The 18,496-nt window shown below is 40.3% G+C and overlaps 1 protein-coding gene across 4 annotated transcripts in view; it reads right to left on the minus strand.

The window, feature by feature from the left end:
- LOC115798361 (leucine zipper putative tumor suppressor 2 homolog) overlaps nt 1–4,542 on the minus strand; it is a 50,028-nt gene extending 45,486 nt beyond the window's left edge. For all 4 annotated transcript variants that reach the window (XM_030755195.1, XM_030755193.1, XM_030755194.1 and 1 more), the window contains exon 1: nt 4,345–4,542. The gene's annotated coding sequence lies outside the window, so the exon portion shown is untranslated. The remainder of the gene's footprint in view (nt 1–4,344) is intronic.
- Between the last annotated feature and the right edge of the window lie 13,954 nt (nt 4,543–18,496).

Here is an 18,496-nt window from a genome sequence, read left to right on the forward strand (position 1 = left end):
GTGGCTGATCTATGGGACCAATCTACTTAACACAATTCTATGTTGGTTCTTGTTTGTTACACTATGAAGGAGCGCTAACGTAGATGTAGCTAACACGGAGCAACAGTTTGGAGGCATTTCACGCCTGCTGTATCAACAGCTTTTATTTGTGTGTGTGTAAACAAACAAAGCCTCCTGGCAGCTCCACTCCTCAAATCGTTGTTGGGAAGCTTTTATTGTAGTTACAGCGACATAACTTGTCATCAGCTCGATGAAGAAGCACGCCGGGAAGGTTTTAAAATATGCCAGCGTGTGAGAAGGAGCAGTCACAGTGAGAGCAAGGAGAGAATTTAATCCAAGAAATGACAACTTAATCCAGTAACCTAATTATTCTGACAGCGCGCTGAAATAAGACTAGTGCACATAAGTTAGTCTGATCCTGCTGTCATGTATTCTTTTACTAATAAATACCAATTCAGCATATTTGTACACTTAGATGCATTTGTTTATTTCACAGAGTTTAGGAAAGCAGCGTTCCTTTATCAGGAAATGTAATAATATAAAAGGAATTTTGGCATCAACCAAAAGGAAATCACCAGGACTGTGATTTTATTTAACTCAGTTTAAACTTTTTGAGTTTCATTGTCAATAAACTTAAAAGAAAAAAAAAAAAACTCTTGAACTATAAGAGGACAAAGTGTGCTTACATGTGTAGTAACCCCCTAAAAGCCCATTTTCAACAAATAGGAGAACGATCCCCTTCCTCTTCCTCAGTATCAGTACCAGTATCAATATCAGTATCAGTATCAATATCAGTATCAATATCAGTATCAATATCAGTAGACATCTGAAGCCAAAGTATCAGAAAAAGTGTGACATACTCAAAAGCCAATTCTCAGATAGGAAAAAGCCTGGATCAGAGATGTTGGTTTGTAGCTGTTAGCCTGCCCAGGTTTTCTGGTTTCTGTAAAAATAGATATAATTATTTAATCTGTCACATTGCATTAATATATAATAATACAGGAGTTGATAAGAGGACTGCCCTGTGCTCAGCAGAACAGGCTCAAGGAGTGTTTACAAAAGCAGAGAGTGTTTATATGTAAGCAGCGACGTCACATCACAGTAAAAAATACTACGAAGTGAGTTCAGCACGCCCTGATATCCTTCCATTATCTGGATTCACTTATCCCAACATCGGTGATCGGGATAAGCAGTCACACGAAGCTGGTCATCAACTTGTTAAGTTAACCCGAGTTTCAGCTGCATGTTCACATGAAAGGGGCGGGCCTGGCAGCAACTAACCAATCTAAAAGGGGCGTTTAATGGGTCACATGACTTTTCTTCCACAGAAATGATCCCCATGCCACCTACACCACAGACATCATCAGTTGGGAGGATTTTATATCAGCCTACAGCAAGTCTGCCTTTAAGCCATAATTCCAGGAGAATTATTGATCTTTAACTACAGATTTATTCCTTCTTTTGTTGTGTTGATACTAACGAAAGCTTGTAGACAATCCTGTTCTCCAGTTATTTGTTTGAAAAGCCCCACTAAGTGCCAGCATCATAATTTCAGACAGTCTTAAATGCTGTGGTGTGGGAAACTTGGCAGCATCACTAATTACAGTAAGCAACCAGTGACAGGACAGCAAATTCAACACAATGAGGCACTGCATAAACAAAGAAACCCAATAATTACTAAATCTGCACTTCATGCGACATGATGGGCCCTCAGGAAGACTAAATACAACACTTTTTTTGTGTTGCCTGACAGCTCCTGCTATGTTCTCATTGTTGCCTTGTCTTATAAAGTTTCCCTCATATTATTATTCCTTCAAGGAGACAGCGTGTGCAGCGTAAGGCGAACAATAGAGGGGTACGACCTTCATTTTAAACAGCTCAAGGGCAACATTCAGAGCAGCACGACTGAGAAGCATCGCACAAAACAGCCTTTTAAAACTAATGTACACTCACACTTCCAGCCCAGCGTTCCTCATTCAAACAAGTTTGACTAGAAACCAACAAGGTGCGGTTGCACAGCAAGACAAATAGCACACCGCACTCAGGTAAGCCTAACATAACAGTGCTTTCTCTTCCTGAGGCTATTTTAACTGGCAAAGGTTTGCAGTGAGGCTCCCTCTGTGGGAGCGACAGCCGTCACCAGCAGGACGGCTAACACACATTTTTCCAGAGGTCATGGGCTGGTCTCCAGGCCTGTGTGACCGAGGCATTACCAAACTTAATTATGGCTCAGGCGCCATGCTGGTACCTTTATTTAACACATACAGATTCAACAAAAAGGATTCAGATTTGTTAACCAGGCACAACACTGGTCATCAAATCCCAACCCTGAACATCCGGAGTCATGATTCCCCTGTCATGCAAAAAAAAGACCACAACATGCGGGCCGTGTCTTCGCCTTCAGAGTCCTCTGACATGCTGACAAAGCAGCGCCTCTACAAACGAGGGACGACTGCCATGTGCTTATGAAAAAAAAAATAAAAAAATCACGTGACAAATTATCAATGCAAATAGCTGCTCAGGTAAGGCTCTGACCTTGCTTTGTATGTTTAAGCCGAAGACATTTCAATACAGTGTCCTATAGTGTTTTCTTTGGGGGGGGGGGGGGGGGCTTTGTTTGCTCTTTGCTATGTTAGCTCGTTCCAAGCATTTGGTCTTTTGTTTACAGATGAGTGAGCTGCATCCAAAAATAGACAGGATGCTTTTTCCTTTTTTTTAACCTCATTACCCAGATGAGCACTCCTGGGGATATTTGGCATCATAAATCTGATTTATGTTTATGTAAACTTTTTGTGTATGACACTGAATTAAATTCAAATATATATATACTGGTAAATAAAAACAGTGCTTCTGAATCAAGCTGCAGACAGCGTCACGGGGGAATGCCACTGACGTTAGGAATTCACATATGTTGTTGCCGCGTCCCAGGGGCAGGTCACTCAGTACTTGTGTGAGCATTAACTGCTCTCTCCTCATTTGTGTTGTGTTTGTTTGCGGTCACAAAACTTTTGTGAGCTCCTGCACCTAAAAAGATGTTTTCATTCAGGTTCACAGCAGCAAAAAGCCTAAACCATAAGCTGACCCCTCTCTCTGTCTGTGGAGCAGACCTAGATTTCAGGTCTCCTGTGATGCTGCAAGTTTGGAATCTTTTCCAAGTCATTTCTGGGGTGAGAAAAGACCAGAAAACTGACACTGAAAAATGTATCCTGCACCACGTGGATCTCATGTGTGGGTGAGAACAGAAAATAAAGTTTCATTCCATATAAAATCATTCAAATGTTTAAAAAACAAAAAGTTCCCACCCGGCCCCCTCGGAGCTGACTGGGCTTTTCTCTTTAATAACTTCAGCACAGGTGGAGATATCCACATGAAATTTTCAAGGCTAAAAACACACTTAAGTCTGTTAAAAACTACAACCAAATATACTTTTCGCCGACCGACTGTCACAATCAGGCAAAACAGTTTAATATCTATGACATAATAACAGAAACAATGTTACAAAATACACTGTAAAAGTGTATTTTGGGTAAACTTTAAAGGGTCTTATTACCACATGAGACAGGTTACAGCAGATGAAAGATCTCCTGTAAGACCAGGCTCATCTTCGAGCCATCGTTCTTTCTGTGTCAGAATAATTTTCTAATACACTCATTTTGTTTATACAGTCAGTGTTTGAGGGTCATTAATGCTGAAAATCTTCGTAGTATGAAAACAAAAAGTTGCATAGCTTTATTATTGTACATAAAAGTTCTGAGAGGGTCTGGTGGGAGACACTGATTTTTATATAACTACAACAACTTCAAGTACTTCCTAGAAAACCAGTCATGTCCTGAATACTGGAGTAATACACGAGTCTGGCACACATCCACACAGCAATTATCCATCCCTCTGTTTCTAAACAGATAAGATAAAAGAAACAGGATTAGTTTTGAGGAGCCTGATGGAGGAACACGCTGAAAGTCCACGATAAGGAAACTGTTGATTTATAATCTGCACTGAAGCTGAAGCCTGGGCAGGAAATGAGTCTGGATACACAACTGGAGGCACTTTGTTATGTCTAAACCCACTGAACCTGTCATGACTGATACACACGCCGATAAAAAGGGAAGTGAGACTTTTTCAAAGGGCAAAAGAAAAATGACCTATATACAGTCCTGATCACACACCTGTGCAGGGTAGGTGTGCCAAAGTGGGATTTCTGTGCGCTCCCATAAACTTCACAAGGTAAAAATAAGACACGCATGTTCTGACACAGCTCCGACCTCGATATAAAAACCATCCACACTAATTTGATTATGCTTTAAGTGTTCGGTTAGTTACAATCCGATAGAATAAACAGCCTACCATGTACAAAGTGTTGTAGACCCGTCCTGGACAGCTGCGCTGTAAAAAGGAGAAAATCTGGATGCCCCGGGATTTATTTTTCTTCGTTTTAAATCGTCTTATCCACAAACACGTAACTTCACCCACGTCTGAGCTGATAAAACTGCATGTTAAACGTCTTTCTCAAGCGCTCTCGTTACTCTTCCTGCCGTGGAAGCGCGTTTGTTGCTGTGCGGGGCTGGAGCTGCTCGTATTTCAGAGAGCGGAGGAAAGCTGGCGAGGAAAACAAGCGCACCGTCCGGCCACAGGTTTCAAAATAAGAGCCTCGTTACGACCGTATGGGAATTTTTAAACATTCTTTTGTTGTTGTTTTTTTTTTTAATCAATATGTTAATTGAATCTTTTAAAACAACAGTGATAAACATAGCACTGAAAAAAAAAGAGAAATAGCTCGACCCTCTTTTCCAGTTTTTTGTTTTTTAGAAAAAAGTACAAGTATGTAAATACATAAAAAATATTTTTGTCATTTCAAAAATATAACAAATGAAGCACTCCATGGGTTCAGACTAACTTTCTGTTTGTTCCACAAATTTTTCAGTTCAAAAAAGGTCTTTTTAAATACGCTTTTCTTTGTCATTCAACAGATTTTTTGTTTGTTTGGTTGTTTGGTGGTTTTTGACCATAAAAATATTATTAGCTTTTGCACTTTTAAAATACGGAACCATAGAACCCAAGTAGGAGTAGCTTTGGATCTTCTGGAAGTTCTTGTAAAATAATTTCTCACATTAATACTAATTTAATTCAGAGAATAAAATAAGCTTGCAAGCTTATTTTATTCTCTGAATTAAATTAGTTGCTATCTGCTATCTGAGATTCAATTGCTATAATGATTTTATTAAATAGTGTTAAATTATAAATTAAAATTGTTAATTTTTCTTTGTATGCAAATAGATTTATGGAGGTTAGTGATAAAAATAATAATAATAATCATACCAACAGCCTTTTGCAAGTTTACTTGGAAAATTTAGCCACAGCTATTATTAGACTGAGAGGGTGCTCTGGTATTTTTGTACATTCTACAACAAAAAGTTTTAGAGGTCATGGAAGGACACAGAAAAAAACACACGCATACACTTGCTTTTACTTTGAAGTCGTCCTCATAGCTTCCGGCTACGATGCGCAAGAACCGCAGTAAAACTAATTCTTTAACAATTACCCAAAGCTTAACTTGATGAAACCTAAAACAAAGTCTTTAAACCAAAAAAAAAAGAGAAAATTTCCGTCATGGAAGATTGCTCCCCTCTCCCCCCTAATAAGACAGGTAATTAGACAGGTAAACAGAATTATGTCTCCACAGTACCTGTACACAGACACACACCTTTTTCCAGCAAGCCTATTGTGGCTTGCAATTGCCCCTAAACATAGAAATACCTATGTCTACAAACTCTTTGCTACAGCCTAAATTATCTAACAGCAATAACAGTGCAAGGTTACCACATTAAAACACCACCCTGTACAATTACAGCCCATTAGACACATTATAACGTGAGAACAGTGTCCGATGATGGCGCAGTCAGCTGATGCAACCTCTCTGACTGGGTTGTAAAGGGCTCATAGTCCCACAGGCCCACAGTACAGCTTTGTGATGAAGATATCGTACCCTAGATTCAAAGCCTGCTCCAGCACAACCAGTTCTTTGCTCTGTTTTCTAAATATGTAGAACGAGGTCATACCTCACGAACCTCAACCCTCTCAGACAAGCCTTTATGCTCCAGAGTAAAACAGGCTCTACATACACAGTCCCACAGAGGGCTCAAAAACAGCATCTGAATTCTCCCTCTGTTGGTTATTTTTAGAGCTGAACTGACTGGTTTGCAAGTCCACATAGGTTATATATATATGCAGTCTAATTAAAATGCATATTTATAAACACAAAAAGTGTAAATGGTCACATTTTCCGAGTGTGAGGGCAGGGATAACCTGTTATCTAGAATCAAATCGGTCACATTTTTGAGTGATCACAGTTCATCCTCCGGATAAAATGAACGCCAATGCAGTCCAATGCAATAATTATTGATACTCTGAATAATAGATTTTATGCCAAAGATGTGTCATAGTCAAACTTCCAGTTGTGAAAAGTGAAGCCAAGAAGTGCCCCAAAACTGCATTCTTTCTAATGACCACCAGGGGGCAAGTCCTGTGGTAGCCAAAAAAAAGCCATGGGTATGTGGATGATGCTCTGCTCCCCTGTATGGAAGCTTGTTCGTGCCACTGGGGGGAAAAACTTTGGGTTAGGTAAAATTTTGACTTGCTGATACCTAATTCAAGATGCCTAACTCATAATTTCATCTAGTTAAACCTGGTTGCAGCTCTTACAGCTTCACTCATTCATGTTTTTTCTTTGTTTTTTCAGATTTCAACTTTTATCGCTGCTGCATAGACGTGCGCATGCGCGCGCTATTAGCTTTAATGACAGGTCAGAGATACATTCCGCTGGTCTTTGTTCTTCACGCTTGGCTCAAACCGAAGACTTAAGTATCCCCGCGACTCTTACAATCTTTATTAGCCCAGCGTACCTCCGTTTGCAAGCAGATGTCCGACACGCCGCGCTTTCTGATCTCTGAAAAGAAAAGATTTTTGAAGGATTCAAACACAAAAATTCAAACGTGTGAAGCAACAATGTCCAAAAAACACGCAGATGAAAATCGAGTTGTGGAAACACCATACGAGCTTTTACCGGCGATTAATAGCTTCTACAAAAAGCTCAGTGGATTACAGTGGAACATGATTGAAAAAGGAGTTTGGGACTCTGATCTCCAAGCTGTGATTGCTGATATGATTACTGAAATCATTCAGTCAGTTTCTGCAGACATCCTGAAAACTTTTTTATATAAAACTCCTTGGAACAATTTCCGACTAGATTTCGGCATAGCTTTGGGAGAAACAAGGCCATCACTGGGAGACTCTCTCTCAGCCAGCATCTGCAGCGCTCTCAACATCCCCCACGAAAGATGTGACAGCACTGAGAAGCTGACACACATGATTGAGGAAGAGATCTTTCATAAAGTCAACTCAGTTCTGTCACTGCTCATAGGAAACCCAGAATTACAGCAAGCACCTGCTGTTTATGTCAGTGTAAAAGTGACTGACATTTAAAAGCTTCGACGTATGGTTTCTCACGCTGCTGCATATCTGAAAAGATGTGCAGGTAAAAAGAGCTTCCTGGGCATGAGAAAGGGGACTGTACTCAGTTCTCATTCAAGAATGAAGACCCTTAAATCCAAGATCTCTGAGAAGGTAACAGTCAGTGAGGTGAGTTTGGCTCTCACCAGATGGTGTGCAGAGCCAGAGATCACTAAGGATGAAAATGACATGGAACCCACAGAAATGCCTCTCACAGATGCTGAGGAGAACGCTCAGTCTCCAGAAAGCTGAAAGTCTCTGTCCTCCCAGCACACTAGTAGAAACAGTTGCAGCTGATATTATAAATGTAATAAATGATAATCTCCAGATTATCATTTATAGTGATTTTAATGTGGGGTTACTGATCGAAAAGGTGAGAGACTTGTTCGCCTCATGTGCCCCACTCACACAATGTAACGCAGAAAAATTATACAAAGACCACTTCTTCAAATTTGCCAAAAAGGAATTTGAAAAACTGATCCAAGAACTGGAACACCAAGTGAAGAAAAGCAAAAGGTTCTTCATTGATTTTAAAGAACCAGACTCTCCAAACACACCAGTTATGCAAATGACTTTTAAAAGGCACTCTCCAATTGATTTTAACGCCATTAAACCTGATCTTAATCAGTTGTTTGTTTCTGATAATGCTATCAGAAAACCCCTAGAAAATATAAGTGCAGTAGAACTCAAGATGTTTTCAAGGAAGCTGACGGATATAATGTATGACCACCTCCAGAAGTCTCATACATATCCCATCCCAACAATGCTACCGGGAAGAAGTCTCTTAGACTCTGTCATCTCTGGAACTCAAACAGCAATGTTCCCCTTTTATCCTGAGGTCCTCTATGTGTCTGTAGAAGACTCAGTGGAAAGGTTCTTGCAGAAGATTCTTCTGTGGTTGGAGAACGAAGCATTAGATGAAACTGTACAAAGTGACAAGATTTCTGGTGCTCTGGAAGAGATCCAATGTGTGACCAAAAGAGCGATGATGACAACGGAGGAAGAAGAAGGAGACAAACTGTCTACATCATTCCCACAGTCAAGTCCAAGTTCTGCTCCCAAAATTGAGCCCACCTCCTGTGTGAGTGCAGTAGAGCAGGACCTGTCTGTAGAAAGGTCTGAGCCAGCACCAATCTCTCACACTGGGCCTACAGAGGGTCAGAGTCAGGCAGCCTCTGAAACCCCAGAGATGTCACCTTCTGCTGCCAAGAGAATTGCCAGGAATTTAATTGTCCTTGTGTTTGTGACGGCCTTCGGCAAATCCAAGAAAAGCATAAAAAAGGCTCAGAAAGGTGAAAAAATCATAACCACCATCAACTGTCTTACAGACATGCTGCTGCGCAACGCCAAAAGCGCAGAAACTCTGAGAATCCTTGAAGAACAGGTGCATGCGATTAACTGAACTGCTTTTCAAGCACTTTGGCTCTCCTGAAAAGCTTTTACATGCTGCACTTACACCAAAAGATGAATCTTTTGGTGTCACTTTTCTGGAACACTTGAAGATCATTCTTGGTGCTTACAACGGTACAATTTTCACCAGAACGAAAAGCTTTTATGAAGCCCTTCAGGCGCTGCGTTAAGGGCAGCAGTGATGATTTTAAAAGAAGCAGGGCAACATGGTAACCATGTTGCCCTGCTTCTTTTAAAATCTTGAAGCATATTTATAAAAAAAAACTAGAATTTTGCCATAACTAAAGTACCCCAACTGGTCACAGCAGATGGCCACCCTTCCCTGAGCCTGGTTCTGCTGGAGGTTTCTTCCTTTTAAAAGGGAGTTTTTCCTCCCCACTGTCACCAAGTGCTGCTCATAAGGGATCGTCTGATTGTTGGGTAACACAGTACCAGTCAAAAGGTTGTACACACTGTGTGTTCAACCTTTTGACTGGTGCTGTGTAATATGGCAAAATAAATAATAATAATCAAAATTAAATAAAAATCCAAATTAACTATATTCTGAATTTTGTTGTGTTTTATTGTGCTGTCAAATATGAAAAAAGTGTTGCATTTGTGCGCTCTGGTCAGCAGTACTGGTATTTTAATGTACTAGAGCAGAATTTGATGTGGAGCTGAATGGAGGGAGGGTCAATATTTATGGCAAGTTGTTTCAGAGTTTTCAGCACAGAGACTGGTCCAGGATGAAAACTTCAAACTACTACGCTCAAGACTATATTTAATCTTTAATTGCACATTTATAGCAAGAGTCATGTTAAAGGATTTCAGTGATTCTTCTAACCCTGGTGCACAGAACCTGAAATGTTACCAAACGCTACAAGTGAAAATTGCAGTTACATCATCACACACATTTCTGCTCTGAGTGTGATAATGCATCTTGATCTGGGGCCTATTCCAGAACGCAGGTTTTGCTAACAACTCTGGGGTTGTTAACCCTAAAATGAGGGTGTTAGGACGGTCGTAGCGGCTGAATTAAAATAGGAGGCTTGACGCAGAGGTGACGTGCTGACCCACAGGTGGTTTATTCACCAACATTTACACAAAAGAAACATAAAAACAATACAACACAATGGTGAGGCAGGGTTCCAACAGCAGTCTGAGCTTAACTGGCAGCTTTTTATAGACTGCTGCTAATTTACCACTTGAGCCTAATCATTCTCTGGGGTACACAAAAAAACTACACTAACAAACTAAATACACAACGTAACTAATCAACTTTATTAACATCAATACCACACTACAAAAAACAAAATGTATTAAATAAAATACTTCTCCACTAGTCCTGCCATGCAGAATATACAACTAAATTGGTGATTACCTATTCAATCCCCTCTTCAATTCCCTGGTATGACCCGGAACCTTAAAAAGGCCCTCAGGAAACCTAGGGACTCTTTTGGCTGGAGCACCTTTTTGGAGAGAGCACAGGTCAGCATTCCTCACAATCAGTGTTTACCCTTTAAAAATATCAATAAATTCTAACCATTAAAATACGTATTCTATGAAGGCTAAGATGTAATTCCTGTTGATTTACCAAACCTGCCATAGTAAACCAACATTTGCTCCTAGGCAGACCTTCACCAGTACCAGCTGGGAGACTGCCAACAGGAATCTACAAAACAAATGTTAAACCTTTAATGTGGCTGCATTCTTTTACTTATATGCCAAAACCATCTGTGCATATTCCACAATAAGACAGGTAATGAAGACCTTCTTTACATGAAGGAAACTCGGGTTTTCTGTTCCAGGAAGAGCTAACTCCACCTCTGAGTCAGTTACCACGGTAACAGACTCTGTGACCCCAACCTGGCAGGTTTTATCCAACAGACTCTGAGTGTCTCTCTGACTCCGCCCCTCCTGCTGCACCTGAACCACCTGTCTGACACTCCCATTCATTTCCTCCTTCATAAAGTGGCTGTCAGAGCGTCAGAGGAGCGAATTGATCTGCAGACATTTATGTTTCTACAAGCTCTGAAATCCCAGTTAGACGATAGTTTGTTATTTTTGTACGTAACATGAAGCTTTTACAGTCGTCAACAGGCTGTAAGGGCGGAGACAGCGATGATGTCACAGATTTATAGTGGTTTTATAATGAGACCCCCTCTCTATTTTTAAGATCAGGCTTAAAACTTGTGATGGCTCTCTTTCTGGAACTGAAAACCCGAGCTGCCCGCAGGGGAGGGTAACAACAGAGGAGGAAGAAGGAAGGGAAGAGACAAAGGGGAAGGGGGGGAGGGGGAGAGAGAGAGAGAAGCGAGAGACACAGAGAGAGACACAGAGAGAGAGAGAGAGACACAGAGAGAGAGAGAGAGAGAGAGAGAGAGAGAGACACAGAGAGAGTAGAGAGAGAGAGAGAGACACAGAGAGAGAGAGAGAGAGAGAGGACACAGAGAGAGAGAGAGAGAGAGACACAGAAGAGAGGGAGAGCACAGAGAGAGACAGAGAAGAGAGATAGAGAGAGAGATAGAGAAGACAAGAGAGAGAGAGAGAGAGAGAGAGACAGAGAGAGAGACAGCACGAGAGAGAGAGAGAGAGAGAGGACACACAGAGAGAGAGAGAGAGAGAGAGAGACCAGAAGAGAGAGAGAGAAGAGAGAAGAGAGAGAGACACACACACATAGAGAAGAGAGAGAGAGAGAGAGAGAGAGAGAGAGAGACACAGATAGAGAGAGATAAGACACACGATGATATAGGAGAGAGAGAACATAGATATTATATACACACACACATAGATATAGAATATGATAGATAATAGAGAGAGAGATATAAGATATATATAGATATATAGATTATATATATTAGATATATTATATATATATATATAGAATAGATATATATATATATATATTATATATATATATATGTGTGTGTGTGTGTGTATATAATATTATGTGTATAGATATAATATATATATATATATATATAATATGGGTGTGTATAGTGTGATAGATATATATATATATATATAGATAATATATACACACACAACATATATATAGATAATATATATAGATATATATACACACACATATATATATATATATATATATATATATATATATATATATATATATATATATATATATATATATTTGGGGAAGCAGTGACCCAGCCCAGGCAGGGTGCAGGAAACAGGGGCGTGGGAAGACCTGCCCAACCCCACTCAAAGTGTTTGGGGTGATGTGTTGGGTGTATGTGCAGGAGTAAGTGAGTGTATGAAGTGCAAAGGTTTTGTATGATTGTATGAAAGCTGCAGTGCAATTAAAATAGAAGGGACAATTGGTCCTCATTAGTGTCTAGAAGAATGAAGAAGCAGGGTATACTTTAGGACGGGCCTACTTTGTGACTGATAAGTCCATACTGCATGCAGGTGTAGAATCCCCTCAGATTCAGAGTCAGATCTGTGACAGTTGTTTATGTAGAAAAATAAGATGGTGATGATGAAAATGCTCAACTTGAGGCTTTTTGGTGGTTAGGTCCATCTTTTATATCCAGATTATGATCCAGACAAACCAGGACTGACTGGTCCACAACGCTGCCCCAGAGCTGTCACAGTCCTGTGTGTTTGCGCAGGAAGTTTTATTTACTTTGTGTATATGTGTGCAGCAACACAAATCTTAATTTTCAAAGCACTGAACTCCATTTAGCAGGATATTGGATCTGTTCAACTTTCTGGCTTCAGCTGCTGGGCTACGGCAATCAGACATAATGAGAGTGGAGAAAAAAATCTGCCCTGCACTTATGTGGCCTCTAGAGAATCTGAGAAGAGTTGTTACAGTAATTGATAATTGTGTGTGGGTTGAATGCTGCGTGCCTGTTGATAACAACTCCCGAAATCAGGGTGCTCTCCGCCACTCGAGCATGAGGGCATTGTGCTCATGCTGCTCTCTGCTGCTGCACGCATGCCCAATATGCCTATCATGGCTCAGATCAGCCAATTTCGCTGTGTTGGCTCGTAATGAACCTTCCACATCCCACTGTGTGCTCATTTTATTCACAAACATGCCGGATGGAGGTAATTGGTGAAGAGTAAGTGGTCAGTGACGCTTGCAACTCATTTCACTCAGAAATGGCCCCTATATCGCTGCTATTTGAGAGTCCATTTCCTGAATGTGAAACTGCAGTGCTTTCCATTACGATACATTAGGCATGAGCAGAGGAAGCCAGTAAAAACATTTTTAAGGTTTCCCCAGAATAAAAGCATTCATGTCCTTATGTGATATTTCCATTTGTGCCCTTTGCATTGGATTTGCATGGTGTCCAGTATTTACAGCAGACATCACAGCAAGATCTCTGTTTCTGCAGTTATTCACAGTAATCTCTCATTCTGATTAACTGGAAGGCAGAAAAATGTAAACTGCAAGCAAAACAAATAAACACACACTCCAAATCTCCAGCAGGAAGGCAAATATAAACTAAATGGAGTCCTCTAAGTGTTCGACGTGAGGTTAACCAAAGCAAAATGCATGAATGACAAGTAGGGGAAGGAAGGGGAATGACCTGCTGATGCCTGAACCTAAACACAGTGTGTGTTTTATCTTCATCTGCTGCCATCGCAGTGTGACGAGGAGAAAAGTAAACCATGTGTTTGTGCTCTTTGTCCTGCATCCCAGCCCGACGTTTCAGCAGTAAACTGAGAGACTGTTGATATAAACACTAACAGATGATGACCACAAGCTGTAAGTAAAAGAAGCTAAATCAGGAGTGAATAATATAAAACGGATGTTTTTATGTCACAGAGAAATACAACTGACAGCTATTCGTGCCAGTTAGTGCATTAAGGGAAAACTGTGGTTCTTGGCATTCTTGTTTGTTACAGTTTGGTGTTAATAGTAAAATTATTACTTAATTTAAAGGTACAATAAAAAGTGAGGGGAAACCAGATCACAAGTTCCAACTCATCCTGTCACATAAAGGTTGACCTGTAAATGTGGCTTCTATAGATTCCTCCATCCATTTTCCTCCACCTCTCCACTTTGGGATTGAGGGGGGTGAGTGGAGCCTATCCCAGCTGTCAGTGGGATGAGGGGTGGGGTAAATCCAGGACAGGTCACCATGTCTCGCAGGGCTAACACAGAGAGGCAGGGATGGAGAGACAGCCATTCACACTAACACCTACGTCTAATTCAGGTTCATCGGTTGGCCTAACGAGCACGTTACCCACAGGGACAACATACAAACTCCACAGAGAAGGGCCCCTTGAATCCAGGACTCTCTTGCTAACCTCCGTCCACCATCCCACCCACACTACTGCAGACATTTAAGGTAATAAATCATTTTACTTTTCACCTCTCTTTGTACTTTCAAATAACTTAGAAACTACAATGAGACCCATCCAAGTTGTTATGAACCTGAAGTCATGAACCACAACAGCATTTAAAGCAAAAAAAGAAATCTTTTCATCATTTAGTTTTAAATCTTTAGTTTCAGTTCAGAGTGGCTCACTGTAGGCTCGTTTAGTTTGCTGATAAAAATGTTTAATGTTGTTTTTTGTATTAGTTTCACTATTAGTTTTTTCTTAATTATGTAACATGGGACGTTTCAAGATTTAAAAAGCACAGAAATATAATACACCGTGTAGAATTCACCACTAATGCTTGTCTTGATCATATTTGTCCAAAATGATGCAGAGTAAAACAAAAGCCTTTCTTATGTGCGTCTATTTTATTTTGGTTAGTTTTGTAAGTACATAATATCATTTCAATGAGTTTCCCAAAGTCAAGTTTATGTTTTTATTTTATGTCTTAACTGTGGATTTGTTGTTACAATAGCTTCAGACAAAGAAAGCAGCTGTAGCAGAAAAATGATGTAATGAATAGTTTGATGGACAGAAGATGGGATGAAGCGGTCGACAGAAGCTGCAATCAGTGTTCTTATCAATCACCTACATATGGTTAACACTGAGCACATGTTTTTTATGCATGTCCTGATCAAGGACATGTTGATTATGAATATTTCCACATGTGCTGTAATAACACAGCAACTGGTCTGCATGTGTGTCCCTTCTTGGCTGCACTAATCTTCAAGAAACAGATGCTATGCACGAGCAATGTGTGAAGTATTTCTGCAGCATTAAATCTATAGCCAGAGCAAATCAATTGATAATATTATTAATTTTTCTGGCATTTTTCCACAGAGGCTTTGCATTATTATTTTGTGCAGGAATTCAGCTTCCTTTGTCACTGCTGGCCGGAGCTGTGAGATGCCAGACTCCCTCAGCCATCTAATCTCAGCATCGGTGTGCCAAAGGGAGCTGCTTGTCATTTACTGAATAGTGCACTCACTTTGATCCTCATTATCAAGCGCTGTCCTTTTGTAATTGAGCAGCTTAATTAAAATGTACAATAATTTCATGCAGGGCATGAAAATAATACTCAGTAGAGGGGAAAAACCATCTTCTCTTTACCGCCCACAGTTGTTGATCGGCACTATCCTGCACACTGCCATAAACTGATGGACTTGAAAGATAACACGCAGAATTCATATGCGCCCTGTTTTTATATGTGTCTTCAAAGAGGATAGCCCACAGTTAGATAATCAGCTTAACTGACCATGCTTATGCTGATAATGCTTCAGTTAACTGCTGTGGTTTCAGTGCTCAGGCGCTCATAAAGCAGACAGTCAGTGTGTGCACACAGTCTGAGAAGATTAGGCAGAGAGGGGCCTCCTTCAAGGTGGCCATGCAGATGGCTAATTTGAGAGCGAATGGCCATTTTCTTTGGCCTGGCTGTGGAGCATGCCCAGTGTGCTGCTGAGCAGAGCTGTCTCCATGTTGTTCTGGCTCTCTCAGACTGAATTAAAAGAAAGTCTGGTGTGAGGTGCAGGAGTGCTGCCAGGAGCCTCACTTGTCTCCAAAGTAGGACACTAATTCTGACCACTTGCTGAAGAGGAATAAGGCTCATTACAATCAGAGACGCTTTCCTTTCAAAGAGCCATTGAACATCTCGTCATCCATTTGCTTAGCCTCAGACGCCACATACCACAGCACTCTTATTACTGCAATTAAGCTCTTACTGTCACCCCGTCTACCCTCTCATTTAACCCTTTCTGAGTTTTACAGCAAATAAAAGAGCCAAAACTGCCATATAAGACACACTCCCCAGTCCCCTCGGGGCTCTTGAACAGCCTCCACACCCTTGGTGCCAGGGCAGATTAAGCCCCTCAGCACTCTCTTTGGCCAGAGCTGGGTGTTACATAAGGCTCAGGCATGCTGGTGTCTCAGAAGCTTTATCTCTTATGTTTAAAAGGCGGGCCACGGCCAGCTGAGCGGACTGAGACGGCAGGTGTTTACAGTACAGCTCTGAGAAGTGGACGGTCAGCTAAAGGTCAGTTAAACATTTCAGATATGAGCGCTACGGAGGGCCGTGACTGTCAAAATAAGAACAGCAACAAACTTGGTAAATTACTCAATAAAAACATTAGTGAAATATATTCAAAACAAATGATAATGATAATTTATGTCAGTCATTATTCACATTTTTTCAATAACAACCACAACAGTAACAACCAAGTAATGCCCAAAGCCTTATTAATAAAAAAAAAAAAAAAAAAGCATCAAAGAAAGAAAGCAAATTATTGATTGACTGGGTTTAGCTTATTAAATCTACCATTTTTACAGAGCGTAATCTAAATGGAAACATTTTAACTAGATTTCACAAAGATCAAAGAAAGTTACAAAAATAAATAAAGAGGTTTATAAACAGTGATAATCAGGATTCAGCTTTTCCACAAGTTTACGCTTCACTCCTTTTACAGTCTTTTAAACACAAATTTCCCCCTGAGTTTATCATCTCTCATTTTCAGCAGCCCCTCCTTCAGATTGGAGGAAGATTATTTTGGATTATTTTGGACTTTTATGTGTGAAGGCCAACAATTTGTAAAATTTTAGGGAGTGTAGTTTAATCAATATTTTTTTGGATAATAAACTAACACATTTATAATCTCATAGATTTTTTTGTAATTAATATTCTTCTAATTAATGGTAGGTACAACGCATGGCATTTACTATATGATATATTTAAATATAGATTTGATTTTTCACTTTAAAACATTAATGATGAAGCTTAAATGTAAAACGAGGGAGAAACGTGGCAGTTTGAAAGGAAAGTACAAACAAACTGTTCACTCTGTCTGTAACTTTAAATGTACTCGTTATTATTTTAAAAGAAAAAGACACAATTATCCTGTAAGCAATTTCTATGCAATAATAAGTAGCATTTTCACAGAAAATGGAATATTTCACGTCAGTATTCAGACCACCAAGTTGAGGGCTGCGTTATGAATTGCTTCCTAAATGATTCAAACTTCGACAGCTCGATGGATGTGATGCTGGAGAGATTGATTGGTCGCTTTGCTAACATACCTGCTAACGTCTGCTAACATAACTTCCTTGTTCAACATTAGTTTCGCATGACTTTTCTCCCAGGTCGTCAGCGCCCCACCAGTGTGGTGCGCCCCCACAGTTTGAGAAACACTGCCCTAATGGAGCCCCTTTCTGAATTTCTTTATTCATTATTTGCCTCACTGAGCAAAGACTTTCATTTAAAATAGGCAAGGAAAAAAACTGTCTATAATGGTGCATTATAAACATTCACAGATTTATTAATAATTATTTTTGATGAATTTAATGGCATATTAATTTATTTACTGTGACTAATATTTATTTATGCTTTTTTTGATTTTGATTTTGGCAGTTTCTGTCCTCCACATTAGCACTTGCACATTCACCAAAAAATAACAGCAACTGCCTGCATGCCAAGAACTGCTGTTAGGTGGACTTAATCCTCCAGTGCACCCAAAAGCAGTGCATGCTGGTTGACCTTAAGATGTTTGTAGGTGAATCGCTCTGACTGCCACCCACAGAGAAGCAAAGCACTGCAGGCATTCTCAAGGAGTCCAGTTCACCTTCAGCTGCATTTTCCTCCAACTCAGCAAGGTCTGTAAAGTTCAGATCTCTACATTTCCTCTGAGTCACGCATGCATTAAGGTGCATTTAGTATTCAGTGCTCCATCTGAAACTTTTAAGCATCATACAAGATTGACATACAATATTATCACCAAAATAATAAGGTAGAATATCATCATTCAGCACAAACTGAGCTTTATTTCACAGAGAAATACTTCTTTAAATTCTGTTTTAGTAGGACAGGTTCATTGCTGATTATCCTCTTTCCTGTCGGATTTCTTGGCAATAAGAATGATTGAAAATATCTTAAGTTTCACATAATGGGCTGAAAACGTTTCTCCTCATGATCGGAGAGCACAGAGAGGAGAATGTGAGCTTGGTTATTAATATACACAGCAGCAGCAGCAGGCATAGTGTTGGCTAATATGGGTCAAACGTGCTGAGAGCACGTGAGCGAGGCAGAGAGTAAACCCCACCTCCCTCATGTCCTGACACCACCCGGGGGGGGTGGGGTGGAAGGGCATCTTGAATCAGCTGTGAGTCTGAAAGGGCCTCTGGTCTGTCTGTCCTGAACACACTCTAGCTGCAGAACCACAGAGAAATGAGGCGTGTGCTTTATGGCGCTATAATGGTTTCT

This window comes from Archocentrus centrarchus, chromosome 19 (genome assembly GCF_007364275.1).
Source record: "Archocentrus centrarchus isolate MPI-CPG fArcCen1 chromosome 19, fArcCen1, whole genome shotgun sequence".
Classification (NCBI taxonomy): domain Eukaryota; kingdom Metazoa; phylum Chordata; class Actinopteri; order Cichliformes; family Cichlidae; genus Archocentrus; species Archocentrus centrarchus.